The sequence below is a fragment of the Ischnura elegans genome, chromosome 9 (genome assembly GCF_921293095.1).
Source record: "Ischnura elegans chromosome 9, ioIscEleg1.1, whole genome shotgun sequence".
NCBI lineage: Eukaryota > Metazoa > Arthropoda > Insecta > Odonata > Coenagrionidae > Ischnura > Ischnura elegans.
In genome coordinates, this window is record NC_060254.1 from 44,316,723 (window position 1) to 44,341,362 (window position 24,640).

The 24,640-nt window shown below is 36.9% G+C and overlaps 1 protein-coding gene across 1 annotated transcript in view; it reads left to right on the forward strand.

Annotated features, from left to right (window-relative positions):
* Positions 1-24,640, forward strand: part of LOC124165654 (metabotropic glutamate receptor 1-like) — a 396,224-nt gene that overhangs the window by 341,217 nt on the left and 30,367 nt on the right. The gene's annotated exons all lie outside the window — the stretch shown is intronic.

Sequence of the window (24,640 nt, forward strand, 5' to 3'; positions counted from 1 at the left end):
GGCAGAGAATTTTCAGTGACTTAGGTGTTTCCAGTTATTTTCTACAGATGTTTTCAACTGTGTGTTAAAATACGTCAGAAACTACTTAAAAAGACATAGTTTCGGCCGAAAAGTCTTGGACACGCCAATGAGCGGATGCACGTATCTGGTTTTTCACGGCTCAGAAAAGGTTTAGACGAGTTTTTGTGATGATACTAGGTATAAGATCTAACAAATGGCCTATGCGAAAAAGGCACTACAAGAATGATGTGTGAGTCTCCAGGGTTAGGGTAATCAAAAGATAATCGGATATAATTTTCCAACTGCATCATTCTATCCTAGAAGTACAGCCGTAATGTTACTAGAAGGAAAAATTAAAATCCTTCTTTTATTATTTAGAGCTAACAAATTGCCTAAGCGAAAATGCCATCGCAAGAATGATATGCGAGTATCCAGGGGTTGATATATCAAAAGATAATCGGGACTAGTTTCCCAATTGCGTCATTCTTCTCTATAAATACAGTCTTAATATTACGGGAAGGAAACTTAACAAAAGGAAATTATCATCCTTATTTTATTTTGTTCAAATGTTTTCAAATCTGTATATAAAATGTAAAAACAAGCTATTTCCCAGCCGAAAAGCCTTAGACATGCCCATTGGTGAATGTACCTCGTTTCGTTCGGCCGAGGAAATGATGGAACTTGCTTGGATGAGAAGACGGGGATTTGGTATAACATCCAGAGAATGACCTACATGAAAAAGACATCACTAGAAAGGCGCACCAGTCCATACAAGGGGTTAGAGGGACGAAATGAAGGCAGGGATTGTACAATATACACGGGCGATGCATCTACAGAAACGAGCGCAAGGGGTTTTTTTATGTTGGAGGCGCTGGACGCAGAGTCCCTCTGCCTCTATTGAGACATCGAGGTTTTGCGAAGGTACGGCAGCGACTGGACGAATCATCGTGAAAAAGATAGTACGGTAACGGTGATAGATAAACGTGTCTGGCGTCGTGACGTTCCCCATCGTACCCCTAGATGGAGCGCGCAACAGCCAACCCTTTTTCTGAGATGGGTCCTCCTGGAATGGCAGGGAGCTCAGCTCTTTCTCTCTGGAGCATTGATTGTCAATCTCAGAGCTCCCTCGCCTCTTTTATTTTCCTCGCGAAGTGTTCCCTCGTGTCAAGCACGTCACTGCAATGAATACCCACGGAGCCCATCTTGTCTTACCCGATGATATTCTACGATGTTTGTCGGATTGGGAAGGTACGCATGTTACCAGTTTCGGGTTACCATTCGCATACACCCCCATTCTATATTATGTATGTTTGGAAGTAAAAAAAAGAATTGACCTGTAAAAGAATGCTAAATATTTTAAATTGAAAATGTAATTCTTAGTTACGTAGGTAATTATCGTTTTTTTGATAACTTAAGTAATGTCAAATTTACATTAATTTTTTAAATGTATATTATAAGACACATTTTACGGATTTGGTTTGTAAAATTCATTAACTACACTACATGACGTGTATCGGTCATACTTCATCACCATCACACTTGAAAATGATGTTAAACCGTATAAACGCATTTTATGGTGTAGTAAGTAAGTTTTTAAGTGAAATCTGCGAAATCTCGTCCATATACGATCGAACGTGGCCTCACCACCCGCCCTGTAATTTCTCGTAAAATTGAAAAGATGGTAGTATTTAAGTTCGCTCTCCAATGAAAGTTTCTATTTCATCAGCTTAAAAAAATGATGAATATACCGCTAAGGCGCCGTATAGATTCGTGAGCCTCCCCAAAAAACAATGATCTTAATCAGCCTCTGTGCTCGTATAATTAAAAAAGAAAGCTTTCAGTCATTCAAACGTTGCGATCATCTGATCGCAACGTTTTTGATTGAATGGTTTTAAAGCCTATAATTCTTAGCGTCGAGGATGGAAATTGGTCGATGTCAGTCGATTATATCGTTTAGTATCCTTTTCATTGTTCTTGTACCAACGACTAAAAAACCACAACATGTTGACTGACCTGAGAGGAATTGTAGAGGGTTCCTTAGAGAATTAGGAACATTTTGTATCGGATATATGCGACCATTGATTATAATTCATCAACACTTTTTGCACGTACATGCGCAATGTTGCATAAATGTAACTCAAGGACTATAAATTAGCGGTAAAATTATCATAGCAACTGATTTTTTCTGGCTTTTAATTTCAGTCAAATGAAATAATTTATTTTTTAACTTGTTTATTACCTTGGTGTTTATATATGTATAATTAATCTTTGATACACGATAGTGGAGAACATTCTGGATAAAATTATGTTATTCTGAAGACAATCAGTCAGAAAGAGTTGCTTTAAAATAACTGTTAAAGAATTATATTGATTGAGTTCCTAGCTAGGGGCCTTTGACGAGAGGGATCCGCGATAGTTTGCAAGAACTTAATGTGTAAAAATGGGAGTTAACTAAGGTTAGATGAAAGTTTTCATCTTATTATGAGTTAAATACTAAAGAAGGTAAATGAGAGTGTAGTGTGGAGATATCCACGGAAACTTATGTCCTAAAATGTAAACATGCATTTTATGTGGAAATTGGATTGTAAAGTTTCTAGTAGGCCGAGAATATTACGCAGATTTAGGGAAAAGCAGTTTGAATACGACCGCAGAGGATAAAATACCCCGTGGTAATCAACTGTTCTTTGTGAGAAAAGCGCTCCTAATAAATATGATAGCATGGAGAATTACCAAAGTTGTTCGTCCGTGAAGTCCTCCTCCCAGCTTCTGCGTGGTCTGCTGAAATGCCTTTAACTGGCTCTAACGTTTGCAATTCTCTTGGTGCCCCATGTTGCGTCTCTGGAGTGGATGCGGTCAAAATGTTCGCTTGGATTAGCCACTGGGAAGAGACGGGCGAAGAGATCCCTGGTTCAGGGAGGGATATGAGGTTAGAGTGGGGGATTTGAGGATATGTCCGGCAGTGGGCTGAGAGATGTGTATGAGGCCATTCTTTGTTTAAAGAATGGGTATGAGAAGAGAGGCCTTAAGGAATGGTTGAGTGTTTTAGAAAGTTCCGCCATGGCTGTGCGATTTAAAATCAAGTTGTTATTCAATAAAAATTTAGCCTGTGATATCCTTCGATGCAAATATTTCAGGATAGGCTACAAAGTATGTAAATCAGTCCGAAAAATTTATCCTTCAAGTGTCACTTTTTCAAGTATTTGGGTCAACAGTGGCGTTAAATCTAACGTGAACTGACTTGAGATAATTATTATGTTTATAAGACGGAAATCAGTCGTTGCGGTTTGACTATATTTTATTTTTATCACGATTGTTGGGTTTTAAGGTACCCTATATCAGTATTTTTTCCAAACCTGCAGTTAATATCATTCATTAAGATGTAATATGCACTTTCCTTGCCATTAGAAAATAGTAGCCTAGAGATCGTATGAAGAATTTTGTAGTTTTGTATATTATATCCGGAAACGGTAGCGTGGAAAGCTCAACTATCGGAATGACACTCGGCACACGAGTATATGGAGGGTATTTAAAGTTTCGCAAAGGAGAAATTTCCTTCTTTTTGCTATAGAAACTCCTCCTAAAGACTAGGGATTAGAGTAACCAAATAATATTAACCCAGAATCAACCTTGATGTACTGCCAATGGTAAGTACTCCTCGCGAAATCTATGCCACGTAAAATAAGTGTCGAAGCCCCTAGCATGGTTAGGATATAAGATCTTTTAAAAGAAGAAATTGCATCTTCCATTCTCGCATCCTGAGGGCGGAAAACCTGTCAAATCAACTCAGGCTTTGGCCAATTCAATCTTAGGGCTCAATATGTTATGAGAATGACAGGAAAACGAAACAGTCAGTGTTGTGTCGCTTACATATCTGAGAAAATATTGAGCTAAAATTATCATCTTTAAGGTACTTAAAAGTGTTGACGTTTGGCTAATCTACATACCCTGAGAACCTTATGGAGAGCCAGGGCCGGATATAGATGAAAAGAGGTCCTAGACTTATGAGTCCCTTTCACCTCCCATTTTAAGTTTGTAGATTTCATAATAGATAATTAAATACATAATTACTGCGATATATATCAATATGTTAGGTGAAAAACGTTGTGAATGATTCTAACCGTCTAAAAATAATGGCACGGGTTAAGTGTAATCTAGATAGGTGTAATCTAGTATTTACATGCCAACAGACTTAATGAACCAAACGCATTGATGCTGACCGATATATTTTTTTATGTTTATTCAATTTTCATATGCGTGGAATTCGTTTTCGGGTCAGTGTTTTAGTGTTTACTGTTTTTGGAATAGTGTAATTTTAATTTTGCCTATAATTTGAACGTAGGCCCCATTTAATCTAAAGACCCTAGGCTGACACCTACTTAGTCTACAGGAAAATCTGGCCCTATTCATAGTACACTATTCGTGATGGAAAACGAAGTGTATAGCACTAATTGTAAGCGTACAAAACTTGAAGTTTTTGAGAGGTGATCGCGTGAATAAAACTATTTGAGCGTATAAGGTTTCCGTGATTTTTACGGTGGCCGTGAAGACTGCGATAGAAGCAATAAATATTATAAGGTATAGATTCCAATAAATATTCTCTCATAAATAAATTTTAACGACTAAAATTACGACTAAACAGTATTCGGTACGCGTGTACTTTTAATTTTGCTAAAAATTCAGATGTAGGCCCCTCTTTACCTTGAGACCCTAGGCTGAAACCTGATACATGTACTTTGAATGACTGACTTCACTTTAATATACTTTATGTACGTTTCCATTTTTTTCCTGAGTTTCATTTTCTAAAGTTGATTTGCTTTTTGATTTTTCAGTGTTGTGTGTTGAGTTGGCGCCTTGGTAACAGAAATAAAAATAAGGGATTGTTATGGAAGAAGCCATATCGGTGTCTAAGGGATAAAGGAAGATGAACTAGTGTCAAGTGATATTGAAGTATTTATTTTATATAGCCGCTTTGATACGTTAAGTCTAGTTAGCCCCCTGGAAAACCGATAACATCCTTGTAAGTTTGAAACAAGTATTGCGTCACGAAAAAGAGCGGTTCTAGAGGGAGTGATACGTCATCTTAATGCCCTTACCTCTTCGTTTCTCATTTTATTCATCCATTCGATCGTCATTGGCCTAAACGGCTTTTGAGTACGTAAATTTTTAGCGGGATCAACCGAGGAGTGGAAAGAACCCATCTTTTCGGATTTAAAAAAAAAACTGCTGATGACGCTGTCAGTCCCATAACCGGCTGATTTAAAAGCAGAACGATCAGGGTTGGTCGGGCTGCAGTGAAGAGGTCTTGAGACTGTTAAATTCCCTTTCACTGCATCGTCTTCCTTCGTTTAAGGCCGGATGCTTACTTAATCCCGCGGCGAAAACGTTTCGGTCGCGTTTTCCTCCATAATCTCCGTTCTATCCCCATCCACTTCCATCCTGTCACATTGGCTTGAACCTTTTCCATCCATTTCGGCAATATTTTCCTCGAAGATGTTCTCCTTCGCTCTCGGGAAAATTAAGTACGCATCCGAAATGTGGCAAAATTATAGCACCAGCCCCCATGACGAGTAATGGCCGTTGGATTACGGGTATTGGATTTTTTGGTCATACCGATATCCATCATCGAGTATCAGCTCCTTTCTCAATCTTAGGTACTTCAAAGTATTCCTTTACTGAAGGTTTACAATTTTTTTTCTTGAAATCATGTAATTTTAGGTCTTGCTGTAATCCAACATTTTTTTAAGTATGGTCAAACGCTCTCCCAACTTCTTGCGTCATGGAAAGATTACCCCGCGGGTCGAGTTCTACTATTGCGAGCAAAGGTTACTTCAGCCAATTTCTAAATCCAATACATAATAATGGCTGTTTGACCAATTATCTGGTTAATATTATTCGTTTTATGCTGCTTCGTTTACATACGTTTTATAAGTGCATGTTTTTGTTTGTTTGAATCTTGTCTTTTCCGTGATACTTTTTTTTGTGTAACATTGAGCTCTTCTGAATTATTGTGTCATGGAAGGCTATTCGGTTTTCTCGCAGGGTTAATAGTCGGGTCATATTATTACGGATATTATGTGACGACAATGCTGATACCCAATATTGATATTTTTCCCAGTTCTCTCGTACTTAATAGTAATCCTTTTATATGATAAATCTTTTTTATTCGTTTCATAAAAATCATAGAATATTACCCTCTGTCAAGATACATTTTTTGAAGCATGATCTATAATCCAATACTCTCCCGGCTCATTGTTTAATGATTTTTCGGGTTTCCTACCAGGTCAATGGTCGAGACTAGTAATCAGTAACATATTAGCACTGGGTATGGAACCAGGCTTGAATTTCAATGAATCTGCTAATAAAAAACAAGGAACCTGTGGGAAACCGGATAATGTTTCCAAGCGCGTAAGAATTCAATAGCCATGCAATATATTCTGGACCTGGTGATAGAATTTGCGAAGTTTTAAGGCCAGAAAAAAAATCCACAGTGTGTGTGTGCAGCATCAAATCGTCTGTCATTGAAACTTGGACCGTGGAACCTCTGATTCGTTGCATGATACTTATCCACTACACCACCGGAACGATTGTTACATAGGTAATCTCAATGTCGAATATATTCTCTGTGTCCACAGATGTCCCTACGAGAGTAAACTCCATTCCAGATGAGTCGTGGGCGAAGCATACTTCGCAGAATATGGGGAAGAATTCGTAGCGCGAAGTCAAAATGCGACTTTTATGATTATTTCCCCGGTATAAGGGGCATGTCGCTTTTAAAATTCCCGATTGTATGAGAGCACTACGAGGGAAATTTTTACTAATTAAGTAGGGTGTAAGAAACTAGTAATAACGTTATCGGCCGCTTGTATCGATACCTCCACTGCACAAGCGCTCAACAATCGCCCACCGAATCTAATCCACTCATCTAGGAGCCTAACAATACGAATACGCTCAGCTGGCAATAGCCGGAGCATAAACGCTCACCTCCAATGCTCCAAGCTTAGGAGGTGAGCGTTTATGCTCCGGCTATTGCCAGCTGATGGTATGCGTATCGTTGGGCTCCTAGATGAACGAATTTGATTCGGTGAGCGATTGTTGAGCGCTTGTGCACTGGAGGTATCGATATAGAGGCACATCTCCGATTGGTATCGGAAAAATCAGAATAGGCTCTAGTCAAAACATCAGTTTTTGCTGGCATGGCCCTCTGGTCTTTTGGATTTTATTCCTATTCCCATCAGAATTAACACTGTCCCTAAATTTACGGCAAAGAAATGAGTGAGGATAATATTTTCATTCATTTTCATGACATTTATGACGGTAATCCGATGTTATATGGCAGATGGATTCAGTTTAACTGCGCCTTTTCTCGGGGTTTTCGGCGGAAACGCTTCTTTCTCATGAAAATTGCTGACGGCGAAAGAAAAGGAAGTAGCCTCACCAATTTTATGGTACTAATAAGGCATAATACAGTTCAGTGGCAGATCCTGAAAAAGGGAGGAAATTTCCCACGCACTATTCCAAATCCAAAAGGAACAGTATTTCGCAAAAGAGGATGTATCACTCCCGATGGATCAGTCGAATATTTTTTTCACGACAGATTACTTTTTCAAAAGTTTCAAATATCATAATCTTGAAATTTTGTAGGCGTGTAGATGCGACCTTCGCCAACATTTTGCGGTAGCTATCACAAAATGGAAAACTGCTTCAGAGAAAATATCCTATTTATTCATAATTTTTTAAATTTGATATCAGGATAATTGAGTATTTCAATGTGAACGCTGTGTATTATAATCTATGGATGAGGGAAATTTTTTGTGGTGCTTAGGTTGTAAACAGATAAATTGTAAAGGGCATAGAAATAAAATTATACTAGGGTGAATGATACGTAAAAAATCGCATGTAGAAGACAGGAAGAGAAGGTTTTCCTAAAAAAAATCCTTTCCGCCGGGAAAGAACGAATTCAAAATATCCCATTCATACACGTTTTCTGTATCTCTCCATCTTTACCAATCTGGCTACAATTTTAAACTATCTAGAAACTAAGGTAAAGTACGCCAATTCAAAGCTTTCAATTTCAGAAGAGTTATTCCTGCCTTACCTTGGACCTTTGTCCTTACTGACTCTCTGGCAGCCTTATTTAATATAAGTTGGATATGCACCAAATGCATGCTATGTAAATTATTAAATGTATAATGAATTGATAAATTTACGTAAAAATAATTCTCTTCCTTAATCCTACGGAATATATATTAATATATATTTAAACCAAGTGACGTTGAGTTTTAGACAAGCTTTCTCTGAAGAAAAGAGTTTGGCTTGCCTCTGGGTGGCTAAGTCCCTATGGCTTGAAATTGCCTCAATTTTCTCGTAAAGTATGAAAAATACAGGCACAGAAGACAAATTTTGGATGCAGATTTTCTTCCACAAGTTGTATATTTTTTACAGGAAGTCATACCTATTCTTTGATTGATTTGGAATCAAAATATGAATTTCATATTTAACATTGACTTTTACTTTGAATTCAACAAATTGTTCGAATTTGAAATGCAAGGTAGTTGACAAGGTCGCATGTACTCTAAAATTTTCCACTTAATAATGAAAGATTTTTAAGTAGGTAGTACATCAATGTGAAAAACGATTGGCCGAGCGAAATGGATACGCCATCCAAAACAAATCATGTACAAAGCGCTTCAAAAGTTACGGTTCACATTTGACGAGCCACCACTCGTTCATGATGCGTGTCACATAAAATTTTCAAGAATGGTAATCTTCAATTAGCCACATTTTTTTATAGCAGATGCGGTGGTTCGAAAAAAAGGAGTAGGGAGTAGAAGGATTAGAAACACGGGGTAGGCTGCGTCCTGTCAATTAAGAGGGGAAACGAAGGTCTCTGCTGCGTACCTGCGCCATAATACGCCTTTCTCCTGCCACCTTTCTCATTCCCGTAGGCCCGTCGCGGTCCACCCGAATTTTTAACAGACTACCGCCTCGGCCTGTGCTGTCAGTCGTCCCCCTGGACAAACATCCTCAACAACATTTCAAACATCCTTAGCCCTGCGTGGGGTACAAAAGCAGTCGAATATATAGATACCCCATATGTACCGTCTTTGGGGCTACCATCGTCGATTATTCCAACAACCGGTGCTATCAATATGTGATAAAAATTTTCATTAGCTCATTTCGGCGATAATTTTTATTATCTTATTGTTTTGCATAAAATTTTAAGAATCCAGTTACAATATGCGCATAGAAAACTTACGTATATGATAACTAACTAGCTTTTAGAAACGCACAGAATTAACATGCACGCAAAATACCTTAAATTAAGAACATTTTATGTTACCTTTCTTTGTAAAAACTCCGCTTCCTCATGGCGCGTAAGCCACATTTTGCCAGCAGATGTGAATCCCCATATTTTCTCCCTCTTTTCCACATACGCTGATTACCCTAATGATTAGGGCCTAATCCCTTAAGCCCACAAGCTACTGCCGCAGGAAATGATTAGTTATAGATATGAATGGCAACTGTAAGGCATTATACATTAATTTGAAAGCATAACATGTATTACTTACGGCGTTCTTATAGCTTTATAACAACAGAAATCAGAAAATTGCCAGCAATGCTAATAATTTCTCAACGTGGTTTCTCTTAGGTATCGCTGGGTATCCTCGTAGATCTACTTCTGCATTCGGCCATTAGTTGGCGTCTCACTCACCTGGATTCTCGAGTAATAAATAAAATGTACTCAAAAGCTTTTTTTAGTAATCAATGGTCCGCGTAAGCTACGTGAATTCACCGACTAAATCCGGACTCCCGCACTGCAAGTGGAATGAAGGCACGTCTCACGATAATCCTGATCTTTCAATAGTGGCTTTTTGATCCTAAAACAGGGACGCAAATCGATGGATGGAGGCGATGCGTTAAGGGTTACACAAGAGGCCACAGTTTACACCACGTTATGTCCCTCTCCCTCTCTCACTCATTCCACCTCCAGGTTTATTCAACACGACGTGCAGAGCTGGGACCGGGCCGTATGGCTTGCACGGACGACTGCGCGAATACCAAAAGGGGGTAATTAATTGAAAGGGAAAGGATGCGGTGGATCGAAATCAGGAGGGCTGATTCCGAAGGTTCCTCTACGCATGGAGGCTACTTTCGTATCAGTACCAATGGATGGAAGCGTATTGATTAATTAAGCGAATGGATTGCCTCTTTAGGCTCATTTCCTTCTTCAACCACTCTACTAACACTCCACTAAATATTCATTAATAACCCACCGCGTATATTTATTAATTTTTGTATCAAATGTGTTCCTATTGTCAGTAGTGTATTTTTACCCTTACGGTATGTGAATTAGGATTGGTTATGTTTACCCATATCAATCATCATAATTTTGTTATGAATAATGCCTCATGAAAAAAGTAAAATAGGTATGGCGATGCAATAATGTCCATCGTGGGAATTTGCGTTGTTTTTCCTGTTATAGAAGTGAATGCATCAATAGTGTATTTTCTTACCCATACGGTATGTAACCTAGGATTGATTTTGTTAACCCATATCAATCGTCATTATTTTGTAATTAATTATGTCTGGAGAAAAAAATTGTGTGGTGGTGTGGTACTGTCTATTGTTAAAATTTACGATATTCTTTCCGCAATCGGATGGGTCGCCTTTTCAAAATTGTTATTTCTTTATTAACACACAACAAATGTTTAAGTTAATTGAAACTCGGCCAGAAATTCAAATCAATCCAGATGTTCCTAATTCGTCGTCCTACGTTATAAAAATGCGCGATTCTTTGCCCTAAAAACTGAAATAATTTCTTATATCTGATTTTTATTCAGTTCATTCTTACGCCAGAAAAGCAAAGTAGGTAATTTTTCCAATGGGATTGCCACATACTATCCTCTTAAAAATGATATAAGACCGTCGAAATGGGCTGGCGTGTATTAAACAGCGAGTAAAGTTGTAAAAAAATATACTTCCTGAATGAGTTTCTGTACCGTCAACTAGTAAAAGATTGATCTAATTACCGGCATTCCGTTAGTTTTTTTCTGAATAAGCTAAAAGCATTCGATTCTAAATTTTTTATTCATACAATACAATACACATTAACAGAGCCATAAAAGTAGGCGAAATACCATAGTAATATGTTATTAAAACAAAATTGGTAGCCCTTTGTTTAATCATCAAAAATAATGTGTATTTATTAATATTCTTTGTCAGTGGGGAAAAATGCCATTGCGATGCAATTTTGTCATCGGGGCAGTAATTACAGAAAATTTACATAAAAAACGCAAAAAAAGCTGGTAACCTTGGATAAACGCGCGTACCATACGTATTACGCGTGTATCATATTATCTTCTATGTTGCTATATACACAATTTTAATATACACTAATGAGATATTCGACAGCAAATTCATTCTACAAAACAAGAATTTTAATAGCATAAGGTCTTGTGTTCAATTCATGTTACCATCGGTTGAAAAATACTCATAGCAATTCAAAAAAATAAGTTAAACGGCGTGAGTAAATATTTGCACAGAAGTGTTTTAAGCTTCCTTATGTTGGGGGTATTTATAGTCTTAGCGATAATTATGATGTAAATATAACCGTATCGTTCACCACGGTTGCTACGGTTTCTTTTCATGGTCATTTGGTAATCCGTTATCGATGAGGTTGACCGTTTTTACCGTATCTATCCGCTCTTCACCAAATCCTTCGGTAGCCTATCTTTCTATCCGCTGTTAATTCGTAACACACAAAGCAATAATTCTACCACCACTTTCTTCTAGTGTTTACCCTACTTAAGCGAAACATCCTGAGTAAAAAGTATGTTATTTAGATGTAGATATCACATCTTCAGCACAAGATTGAGAGGTTAAAAGGGCTTTTTTGTTACACTCTGAAAGGGCTTGCGCGTAATGACCAGATTAACCGAGCCTCCCTTTCGACATCAAATAATATGTCATATGTTCGGAGACGTAATCACGGAGCTAATTCTTCCATTCCAGCCGTTCCTCTCGTTTGCAAATCCGAGGAACTTACGTCAGTAGCTATATTGCGAATCGGTTGAGGGGCGGTGTATTCATTTTCATAGTACCACGACGATTTCGATCGTCAATTCTTTTTAGTATAGAATGATCCTTAGTCTTCCTGTGATACTGACAGCCCATTAAATTCGCGAGTTGAAAATGTTCCGAAGTAATTCTTTTCATGACGCTGATCGATCAAAACATTTGAAGACAAAAAGCAAGAAAGGTGAGATTTGAGGTATAAAATATTATTTGATACGCAAAATAAGCGGGCGATAAATCATTTCCGGAAAATAGTGCCCACTTGAGGAACACAATTTTTCGGTTCAAAAAATATCCTATTCATTCATAATTTTTTAAATTTGATATCAGGATAATTGAGTATTTCAATGTGAACGCTGCGTATTATAATCAATGGATGCGGGAAATTTTTTGTGGTGCTTAGGTTGTAAACACATAAATTTTAAAGGGCATAAAAATAAAATTATACTAGGGTGAATGATACGTAAAAAAATAGCATGTAGAAGACAGGAAGAGAAGGTTTTCCTAAAAAAATCCTTTCCCCCGGGAAAGAACGAATGCAAAATATCCCATTCATACACATTTTCTGTATCTCTCCGTCTTTACCAATCTGGCTACAATTTTAAACTATCTAGAAACTAAGGTAAAGTACGCCAATTCAAAGCTTTCAATTTTAGAAGAGTTATTCTTGCCTTACCTTGGACCTTTGTCCTTAATGAGAATGTCTATGACAGTCTTATTTAATATAAGTTTTATATGCACCAAATGTATGCTATGTAAATTATTAATTGTATAATGAATTGCCAAATTTACGTAAAAATAATTCTCTTCCGTAATCCTACTGAATATATATTTAAACCAAATGACGCTGAGTTTTAGACAAGCTTTCACTGAAGAAAAGAGCTTGGCTTGCCTTTGGGTTGCAAAGTCCTTATGGCCTGAAATTGCCTTAATTTTATCATTGAGTATGAAAAATACAGGCACAGAAGACGAATTTTGGATGCAGATTTTCTTCCACAAATTGAATATATTTTTCAGGAAGTCATACCTATTCTTTGATTGATTCGAAATGAAAATATGAATTTCATATTAAACATTGACTTTTACCGTAATACCAGACAATTTCTTTTCAATTCAGAGAGATTGAAAATCAGCTAAATCCGAGGCTTCACTGTGAGGATTGGCTTGTCATTTTCCGTGCTGCTTCTTCCTCTGCAACCGAGGATGGAATAACTCTTTCATCAATGCCTGTATTTCGCGATATACGCGACTCCCATCCCAAACCGTCTGCTCCGGCCGTATCTCTTCGTGTCACATATTTCTGTTCCGACTGCCTTCCATTTTGTTCATGCTGGAACACAGGCCTTGCGGGTACCCAGATTGAATTAATTTCGTTTGCCTGTTATAATTTTTACTTTTTTTTGGGTGAATATATCTACGAATCCGGGTGTGCCCCATATTTTTTTATTGTTTTAAACATTTTTCAGTTAGGCATTTATAACTGGAATAGGTTGGTCGCCGGAGACGAATTACTTTTCGCGAAATAACGTCGCCGTTTTTCATTTCTCCGCGACATCCGTCACCGTCGTTACGTATTTATTCAAGTATTTACGTGATCGATTGGAGGGGATGTCTCGGCGGGGTTGATGAATGTAAGGTTGGATGTTTCGCTCCAAAATCTAACTTTCAAAACGTCTATGTCCGCACAGTGATTCGTATTGTTTGATGAAATACCTTCGGGTTTTTTCCGTTTTCTTTTGATATAAATTACAAAGGTTTGTGTCTTATTATTTCTTAATTTAGGTAGTTTCAAGCGAGTCAGTGTGCAGCTTATTGGGTTCATATGTTATTTTTAATTTTAAAATATATAATTTCGACATATTTTCATAATTAGGCTGTCGTTGATTAGGTAAGGACTGAGGAATTCCGCTTGTTTTTCTCTTTTACAAACTTATGAGACCCTAAATTTTTACGTAAATTGCTCGCGTAATGGATCGTTTTTTATTATTATAATTTATTTTATGCCCGTTACATAAAACCTATATTAGTGCATATAATTCGTAAGTATGACATGATAGGTACTTTAAAAATATCTATAAAAATTCAAATATTTCATCGGTTTCCTAATTGTCGTAAAACGTGTTTTTTTATTTTCTTTATTTTCTGAGGAAATATTTTTTCATTGTTTTTTTGTCCTTCATATTTTGTGTGTTTCCTCTAAAGTGGTATTTACAAATAGCTTTTGGATATTTTCTTCGAGAACTATTTTTTCCTCAACATAGATTTTTTAAAGTGAAAATTGTACCGACTAATTTAGGAATAGACTATTTAAATGTAACTGAACGCTTTGGTGATTGCCATATGCGTGGCAGTTGAGTAAGTATATAATTGGGATATATCTTGGAGCGACAACAAAAACCACCTTCGTCTTTAAGCGAAGACAATGAGGACATCATTCTCTTTTTATTTTGATCATAAATTGAACGACGGTCTTAATTAGGTCTTTGAAGCATTTGGTGGTTTTTGGCGATCTCTTAGTGCTTCATGTCGTTTTTAGGGCTTAGCCCATGTCAAATGGTTGGAGTTAATTTCATTCTTAGGGATATATACATTGACTATATGTCAGCGTATCGACTTTCTTGAGCTTTGGTTCTTGGCTCAGAGCCAAACATGGTATTGTAACGGGCTGACAAAAATCAGAGAGAAACTCTCGTCATGAGGGAATGGAATCTTGAGAGACATGGCAATATATGAGGGTGAAGCGTATTTATTTTAGTTTTACAAAATAAAAAACTAATCATACCGCAATAAACTGTTATATCTTCTTAAATTACTGTCTCTTTAACAAATTAAGCACGAGCCTTTCATTTAGTGGCACCGTGGTAGTTATTATTTATCTGAGCTCTCAACACAAAAGAGTAAATATTTCCTTCAGTTCCTCAAATTTTCATTTTCTTTCCGTTTGAGATCATTAATATCTATTAAAAGTTTAATGAAAGATAAATTAGTGCAATTTTGTGGGAGTCCGAAAATATTTTCGTTAAAAGAAGAAGTCCAAGTATTTTTAGTTTGTACACGGCGTTGAATGGCTGGAAAACTCCGTTGAGACTCATTTCGAACACCTATAAACATTACAGCATCTCAGTCAGTAGACAAACTTAATTTTTTTAAACTCACTGTCAGCATGAAATTTTAAAATGCCTTCCATGCGTATCAAATATTTGAATTTTTTTCCTCCATTTTTTAATAGCGTCTCTAAAAGTCACGCGTACCCATGTTCAACCCACACAAAACCATCGATTTTTAACCCTGTTGGTTGCTTTCATGGATTTATACAGGTTATTATCAGTATTCTCTTACGCGAATTGGTAGACGTTTGAGGTAAATACACAATATTTGCAGAAAAAATCCTTTTTAAGGGTATTATAACCCCGTTTGGAAATACATATCTTGAAATTAATTTTTTAAGTCACTCATCATGAATCATTAGATAAATTCAAATTCGTACGTACTTAGTTTGTCTCTGTTCATATTCTTAGTGCATAGATTATTGGTGTGTATTTACATATAGTTGAGTAAATTAATTAGGCCACCTAAAAGTGTATTAGTTCTTTACGGATCAGGTGAAAATTATCTGACATTACATTTTAATCGTTTTATACTCAAATCAAATTCTGCTGCCAGCTACTTTCCTCATGAAAGATATCAAGATTTTCGTTTTCTAAGTCTCGTAATAATTGTTCAGTAAGTAGTACTTAAGAACTCGTCGTATCATTTTAGTCTTGTATATTTATATCAAACTAATTTTGCTCTTGTAATTACATGGTCTAGGAAAAGGATATTTTAAGACGGTATGATATTCATAGTTTCCTTCTAATTTTCCAATTTGATTTTAGCTTTTGAAATTGTTTTGCAGCAACGAACGTCATTAAAAAACGAACGTCATTCACCGAAGATATTGCGATGAATAACGCTTCATGAGCACCAACCAAAAATACACAGTCGCAGGGATCAAAAGGACCCCTTTGGATGGGTCTGATGTTTACTTCATTTTTTCCTCTCGAGTGATGAATGAGAGGTATCTTGCATTTTCCCCACTCTCCAAGCTCATAGAGAGGAAACCAATCCACTCTCGGCGTGCTTACCTGTTCGAGAAGCGTTGCAATAGCGAGATAGGGTTAGCGGTCATCTCTGTGGACATCTCTGCCAGCCGGGGTCCACCGTGGATGAAGTGCAGCGTATCAACCGCGGGAAATCGTGAAGGGAGACTCGCTGGTTTCGACCGCATGTGTCTTTCAACGTGCCGCCGCGCCGAGTCGAGTCAGGCGTAGGTCTATGTGCCTGGCGCCCTCATTTTCCCAAACGTTGATATTTCGCTTGAATCTCATCTCCAGCTCCGTCGTGTTCCCCCTTTCACTTTAGGCTATATTTTCACTTCGTGGTTGACCGTTTCCGGTGCAAGTGTTTGCGATGAAACGAACTGGTTGAATGCTGGCTGACTTGAATAACGTATAATCTAGTGTATCGCACACACCTTGGGTTTTGGTAATTAAATATGGAACTGTAGAGGAAATAAATTGTATTACTCCGAACTCAACTTATCGCTATACGTATTGGACAACGCCTGGTAAATAAATGTGCTCCAAAAAACAAAATCTTTTACAAAACAAATAAAAAACAAAAAATACCACCGGCCATCGATGAAATAACCTTAGAAAATAACAACATTTTCAATTGTTCCCCAAAATTCGGGGAAGCCGTCCTCCAACCCTTCTTCCTGTTATCTTTCACTTTCCTGTATGACGAACATCTCGTTTATGACGCCACTAAAATAGAAAAATAGGTACGCGAGGTACAAGAGAAAATACGGTACGTTTTGCGATGCAAGCACTAGAGTATCCAAGAAGTCTCTACTAGGTTCTACACAAAGGAGATCCTGGTCTGTCTTGTTTTTCATGCTTACCATGCGTGACAATCACACTTTGGAATGTCACGCTCTCTTTTCCTTTGCAATCAGAACCAACTAAGCTACTAATATGCGCCGTCTCTGTGCTGTGTTTAAATCTTACATCTAGCATCGATTTTCCGTATCACCCACCATTTTACCTCCAAAGCCTATGCACTTACTTTTCTATGGATGTTTTTTTCTATATCCTTCAAGAAATTCCCTCAGAAGGTTGTTGCAACTCGATCTTTCTGGAATGACTTTCCTTGATTTATTGCTCCGCTACGTTTGCCATATATTTTCTGTATCATCACTGAAGCAACTTGCGATTCTCCTCTTAGGTATATGGTAGCCTATTGTGGCTTTTATCTTTCCTTATCTTCATGCTTGCACATTATTTTTTTTATTTTGTCCGTCCATTTCATCTCTATCATCCTTCTTCCATAACAGCATGATCAGCATTTTCAATAGCTCATTTTCCATAGGTGTACGAAGTCCAGCTTTCCAGACGGTTTTTTTTCTCATACTGCTGTTTCATTGTCTTCTGTCTTATTTTCTTGTAAACAATTGTCTTTGTGATCGATAATGCCAAAGTGGGTTATTTTTTTCGTATTTTGATGACTGCATTTGCTCCTCAGTACCAACAAGACAGGACTCATCGAGTTATGATGGTGGTGTTCATGTTATTTGACGTATGTTATTTATCTCATGGCAGAACCTGTATTTAGTAATAGCAGATGTTGTCTCAGCAAAACAGGTATTATTCGAACCGCCTTTGACCCCAAAATATTTTATATTTGTCCCCCTCTAAGTGAACATTGACATGTTGATTGCTGCATTTTCATTTAACGCGTTTTTTCTCCTGATGAATTTAATAAAATGCTTCGGTTTGGCGCAGCAAAATATTATTTGTTTTTGTGAAAGATTTAAAAAAAAGCTCGCGGTGCTTTTTATGGGATTAAATTGTTAAAAATTGTGGTTGATCACTTAAATACGTTAGCAATGCGGGTAAAATTTGGAAAAAGGTGTTAGTTGATGATTAAAGGAGTGTAATTTAATATCCAAACGCTTAATATACCGAATTAATGGGTGAATTATTGTAATTTGTTACGCAGCAAATATGGATTAATCGATTGCGGTACTCATATATAAGGAGTAATTGCTGCTACAAACATTAGCACCACTAGTGACCACTAGCCGAAGATAAAACCACTTTATGACCTATGGGCTCCATTATCTGTAAAGTTTATTCCTAATGAAAACTCTTTCTACATTCAATTTTTTCAATTTCAATCAAAAACATTATCATAAAATGAGATTCTTCCCTCTGAAAGTCCTAATCCTTGGTTATAATCATTTCTTGCGAACTAAAGTGACTATATTACGTCTTAATTTGGTTCTAAATAGTATCTAAGAAGGACTGAAGATAGAAAATATATCATAGGGTGAGATTCTTCTCTCTGAGCCTAATAGTTTATGATGATTCCACGCGCAAATGCAGCGGTCTCATCCATGGTTGTTTACCTTGCAGCTCTAACGGGTACACCAGTGTTTCCCCCTGAAACATCAGTTTCCTGGTGCTGAGTGAGAATTCCATTCGACCCTGGCGCGGTGAACTTAATTTGCCTTGCCTCTCGCACTCTCGCGTAATCATTTCTCACTTCCCCTCGCGCGGAACTTCATTCTCTCCCAATTTTCGTCCGCGGCTAAAGGTATTGAGGGCGGGAAGAAGAAAAGGGCCAAACTAGATATGACGAACGAAAATGGGATAAGCGACGTCATTTGGACAGGGATGAATGGAAGGGTAAGAGCGCATTGAAAGGATGTGCAGAGGCGACGAGAGATGCCAAAAGTGATTTTTGTCTTCCGCACATGCGGCCGATATTGAAGAAATAAACGCGTGACAATTAATGCAGAAAATATTACCAAGTTATAATTAGCAAAACATTTAAATTAAGCGCTTACCCAAACATTAGCTGCACAACTTAAGGGACGTTTATGGAGCAGTTTTAACGCGTATTCGACGCCATGCAACATTCTTTTAGAGAGGTTATAACAAACTTTTCACTTTTTTTGGACTTTAACTGCCAGGTTTATAAGTATTTTGCATTCTAAGCGCCCATGGAATATGTAGTACTATTAAATTTTATGCTTTTTGAGAAAAAATAATTAATACACAAACACTTCCATAAGAATAGAAATACAGTGTATTTGTACATATCGGTTATGGCACCGTATATGATCATATTTCACGCACAATTTTGTTCTAGACAAAAAGGTAAAATGTTGTCATCAAGTGAAGAACGACCCAAAAACAGCGGCTTCAACTCTCGCCAGAGGGGGGTTGGGGTTGGGAAATAGCATTAGCCCTCTTCTGTATTATCGTTATGCTCAAATTCCTCATTATTCCACTTTGTTGTTTAAACCTTACGCCATCGTCTTGAAATTTTCATGTCATTTTGAATAAACCTTGGTCAACTTTTTTACCTTTATCTTGAATACAAGAATTTCAACTCTACTAAATTACTGGGGTAAAATTATCATACTGTCATATGTTGACAAATAAAATCTGTTTCACGTCCTTTAAAGATCCTCTTCCCTTACTCAACCCTAAATTTTTGATACGCCGTCACCTTTTCCCACTTAAGATCCATTATCTCTTCGATATATTATGTCAGTATTTACCAACGATATATGAGGTATTAACTTGCTTACTACTTAATTAATTTACGATCGTAATTTCATTCTATTATTAATTTTGTGAAACTTTATTTTAGGCTAGGCACTTGGCAAATTGTATTAAATTATATTTTTGCAATGCTAAGTAACATATATTGTCTTAAAAAATGTATTTTAGAAAATGGCGTCCGTTTATCGTAATTTCCTTGGAGAAACACTGGGATAACGCAGTCGGTTGCTAAATGGCATTAGTATAGTTGTCTTGCTTAAATGAAAAAGTAGCCTGTAGCTTTCATATTTCATCTCATTCGTTTTATTACTGATAGTGTAATAGTTTTCAGTCAAAATTATCGAGCGTTACTCCTTCATTATTATTTATCTACGCGGAAATACTCTCACAACAATTACCAAACAGCTATTCGAAATCCTTACATTCCTTCACTGTATCCTCACGTCATTGTCCAACTGAAACTCGACCCTAATTCGATCAACTGGTCGGTTTGTTCCTTGTCAACCCCCGTAAAATATCCAACGGTCACCCGATGCTGCGCGAAAGGCAATGGATAACGCGCATGGTAAACCTTCCGGATCGCGGTCGTATTCCATGAGCTTGAGGAACGCACGAGTTTTGTTTCCCGGCCTAAATCATCTTCCTCGCGTATTGTTTTTTGTCCCGTCTTCTTCATTAAACAATTTTCATTCTCAATTTCCTCGTAGCCCTGCGCTATGCGTGACGGTTTAATTTTGAGCCAAAGAGGATTTACTCGGCGTTTCTTCACATCCCCCAGGGGAAACCAATTTCGTCCCTTTTAAATCTCTCTCCAGCATCTCCGCATATTACTCATCATACGCGCTCATCCACACTGAGGAAATTGCCATGTTGTAAGGTGGAGCAGGAGTGGGAAATTCGAGGTTCTCGTCACAATTAAGTTATGTCGCCCGCGAAAGTATGTACATTATATATGTATTTTAATGCATCATGTATGTATTTATATATTGAATTATTTATTCATGTGAAGGCTTTAAGTGTCAGTCAATAACTAAAATATTTAGTTTGAACTTACTATTTTCATTTTCCATGGCTTTTTTTCTATCGTCAAAGAATAAGTTAATAGGGGAAACGGTTGTGGACTAATAATTCTTATTAAAATTTTTAAGTTACTTTCTATACAACTGTATATAGCTTAATCAAATAGCTTTCTTAGGTAATTATAGTGACATGGGTTTTTATATGTAATACGAGATTAAATTGATCGCAATCTGAAATAAAACGAATGCTTATTATGCTCAAATTTCTCGTGAAAATATTTACATTGATAATTGATTTCATTTTATCTCATCCTTGCATATCAACATTTTTATTTAAATCAACCGCTCTCGCATGAGCCAACTTCTGCAACAAGACTTTACAGTCGTATTTCAAACCATATCTTTAGTTCAGCTCTTCCATAAATTTTGAAAAAAGGATTCCTTAAGAATACTAATTACAAATTTTGGCGGAATCGATAGTATAAAAAAATTTTATGATGAGAATGCAGATTCAGAGCTTTTAATACTGTAACAATTAGGTTCATTTATTTTAAAATATATTTCGTGAAACCATCCAAATTTACGTCATTAAGGGGCTTACAAACTTAAAAATACGGTCCATATAGGTACTCCAAAAGATTGCTGTTGGTGCCGTAATGCGAGCCTGTTACTTAACTGTCGCTCCTCTGATACAATTACGGGTAATTTTATTTTTCACGTAAAATATGGATGTATAAACATGGAGTTCAAATAACTAATAGAATTATACAACCTTAGCATCATTTTTTATTTCGGTTCTCTCATGTTCCAGGAAAAAGAATCAAATGAATCCTGCTGATGTTCCCTCGTGAACGGATGTATGTATTTATGTTTAAGTAAACACTAAAGTTCGCAGAGGAATTACTTCTGGCTACACAATGGGTATAGTTGGAGACTTACCTTAATTGCCTATATTACCGTTTTCTGCTCGCTGGCCTGGAAGAAATACTATAAAACGTAATTCTACTTATTTTTTTCCAGCGGAAGAATCTATAAAAGATTTACACGGTTTAGTTTATTTCTCCATTTACGTTGTGAATGTTATTTCAAGTTTATTACCGATGTGTATTTTACACCAAACATCAAATACTTGAGAGCAGAAATGGTGCTAAAATCTCTAGCAGCTGTTTCTTGCCGCGTTCAGTTTATTTTACAAAAATATCCCTTGAAGTCTGACAAAAGTTAGTGTGGTGACTTCCTCGGTAGAATCATAACAAAACTCGAATTACTAAGTTTGCTTCATTTATAAAAGAAGCACAAATTGGGAATTCGTGGGACACTTCGAGGGATTTATTTTTTGAATGCCAATGTAACTTTGTAAAAGTGGAATAAGATAATACTACTAATTAACAAATATCAGCCAAGTAAACGGGGTACATCTACTCTGTGACTCGCAGAAGAAAAAAATTATTAAGAAATATAAATTATTAAGGTGCAAAAAAGAAGCCCAAATTGGGAATTCGTGGGACATTTCAAGGGATTTATTTTTTGAATGCCAATGTAACTTTGTAAAAGTGGAATAAGATAATACTACTAATTAACAAATATCAGCCAAGTAAACGGGGTACACCTACTCTGTGACTCGCAGAAGAAAAAAATTATTTAGAAATATAAATTATAAAGGTGCAAAAAATTTCGATGAGCCTCACAGAGTCTCTAAATTATTTGCTTCAGGTGCAACGAAATACGCTGGACGCATGCTCTAATAAATACCCAACACTTAATCACTGAATTTATACTTAATATAATAACAAAATGAAACAACGAAATACCATGAACTATAGTTAATTACATTTTAATTGATGGCATGACATTCACGCACCCACCACATTGTATCAATGAAGATTAATTTTTCATCTATTCCTAAAATTCTAAAATGTTTAATCCTCTAAAAAAAACCTAAATTCAATGGCTAATAAACACCATCTAATTCCACTTAGAATTCTTGATTTTTCGCGAACGTATTGTTTGAAAAACTATTTACATGTGAATATAACTAGTAAAATTCAATGCAATGAGAAAACGTGAGTTAGATTATGGGACGTATCAATTAATCATTCTTTGATTATAATCAAAACACCAGGATGAATGAAGAAAGTAATGCTTTTCATATCAGTAAAAGTCGTCCGTGATTGTGATCTTCTGGGCAGAAAATCGCTTGAATTAGATTATGCTGAGCTCGAGAGCTGGGCGTTGGCCCGCATTAATGTTCGTACACCCTGCAGAAGGTGACGTAAACGACGCTGAAAAACAACTACTCAGCACTAACTGCATGCTCGCCTGATTACGCCCACGCCCTGATTTCTTGGAACTGACAACCCGTATGCTACGTTTGGGGACGAAAACCATGATGATCGCCCAATTTTGCAGTTTTTGGGGTCAGAAAACGTTTCAACGGATTGATTACACCGGCCGAGTAATGAGGTAGGAAGTATTCACCGTGCAATGATAGCGTGCCACGCAGATTCTCATCTCCGCGTAATTACCCGGGAACACGTCCATTCTCTAGGCGATCATTGAATCATGTTTCTCGTACCCTTGAAGCACGATGACTTATAAGGTCATTGTAATGCGGTCATTCACCATGAGCACTGCCAAGCTGACATTTCATTCATCGCACGTCCCATAGAAATTTTCTTGTGCCCTTGGGATCAAAACGGCTACTGCTGAGATAGAATTTTGTTGGCGATCGAGTTGGAATCTAAATTGCTTATCCTTTGCAATTTCAACAGTGACTTTACAATCTCCATTATGATTTTCTCCATTCTGGCTTTATTCTGGAATTGTAGAAACGCTGCGCATTGTCACAAGTTTTTAAAAAAAATCAAAAATTGTAAAAATTAAATGATATCATTGGCGTACTCTTATGTAAGAAAGATTGGTGCATTATAGTGACCTGGTATTACCTTTTTTCAGCAAAAAAAGTTCTAATCTCTAATATGCCGATTGTTATGTCTGATGTACAGTAATAGCGCATTTTTTTTCAGCTAACTCCTCTATTATTAAAACAAATCAAGAAATACCGTACCACCGATTAAACATTGATATGGGAAATTATTTCAATGGTGACTTTATGTAAAGATGGAAGCGTAATTATTTTCCCCTCTAACGGTTTGTACAGTTTTATTTCGGATTTTGTGTAAAGTTTAAGCATTGATAATATGTACTCATTTCAAACGTATGTGTCTCCCAAGTGAGTTATACCAGGTTTTATTCTCGAGTTAACATCAGCCGTGTACTGAAAATAAACCATGTTATCCTGACGATATTCTATAGGTAATATGAAACAGTTCAGTCATATATTTACATCTGACTTCCTTGAATATCATGAAAAACTTCTTCAATTTAATCTAAATCGAATGAATCTAGATTCTATCTTTCCGATAAATCTCCAATCTGGGCCAAGAATCAATTTAGAAGATGACATATATATTATATTATATCTGATTTTCCCTGGTTGGAAGGAATTCAAATACCCTTGAATGTCCACCAATGGCACAAGACATTATGAATGGTAGGTACCGACGGCGTAAATGACCAACCGGACTTGGAAATGATTTTCTCAATGAAACTGCTTGCGTTTGGATAATGCAATTGGAAGTGGTCCAAGGTGGTTACCCACAGTGGATTTGGCGTAGGTCTGGCAGTTGGGAGAAATAAGGCCCCTAGTGAATATCAGCCTCGAGAAACTCGTGTGACGTTCTTTGCGGTTAGAACGGTGCTATTTTTTTACAAACTGCTACATTATTGATAAAAGATTGTAATAAATAAATCTCTCCGTCTTGTGACGGTTAGTAAAACGAAAATGGCTACGTGCTTCAGACAGATTTGTTCAATTTGAAACGTGATAAGTTTGAATTTTTTATCTTTACAGCGAAGGCAGCTAAATATAAT